Source organism: Agrilus planipennis, unplaced genomic scaffold (genome assembly GCF_000699045.2).
Source record: "Agrilus planipennis isolate EAB-ADULT unplaced genomic scaffold, Apla_2.0 scaffold129, whole genome shotgun sequence".
NCBI lineage: Eukaryota > Metazoa > Arthropoda > Insecta > Coleoptera > Buprestidae > Agrilus > Agrilus planipennis.
The window spans coordinates 839,746-840,424 of NW_020440212.1; positions in this window are offsets into that span (position 1 = coordinate 839,746).

The window sequence follows — 679 nt, forward strand, 5'->3', positions numbered from 1 at the left end:
TTCTGTCGGAGCTGCCTGCGACGCGCTGATGAGATCCAAAAAGATCGAAATCGCGATCCGCGTCTGGCAGTTTCGACAGAATACAGACCACTTCGAATTATTTCTACCGAATTTAAATTTTTGAAAAACACAGAAAATAGTTCTTTACTTATAGAATACAGGAAAATTAATAAGAAGTCTATTGTCTGAACATAACATGGTAAATCATTAATAAATGTCTTTTTCCCCTATTTCTGTTTCCAATACCTTCTTCCATATTTCTTTCTCGCTATTTCCTTCTGTCAGCCTCACCAACCTATCCTCATATTTTCCTATTTTTTTATCGTTTCGTTCCACAATTTCTTGCATTTAACCTCTATCTGTTTTTTTACCCTCCATCCTACCCAAACCATCTACATAATTTTTGACGTAACCCTCATATCCTTCCTATAATTGCCCTCCCCTTAGCCACTTAATTGGTAATATGCACCTCATTCCTATTATTATCACTCAGCATATATCCTAGGTATGAGTAATTCCTAAGGTGACCATATTTTTTTATTTCAAATCCGTGACGGGAACCTCGTAGCGGGGGGTGGGGTAGTTAAGTTAAATAAATTAAATAGATTTTTTAAATATTTTTTTAAATAAAAATGATACATTACAAATACTATTTAAGGATATAAAAAAGCAGGAAAAT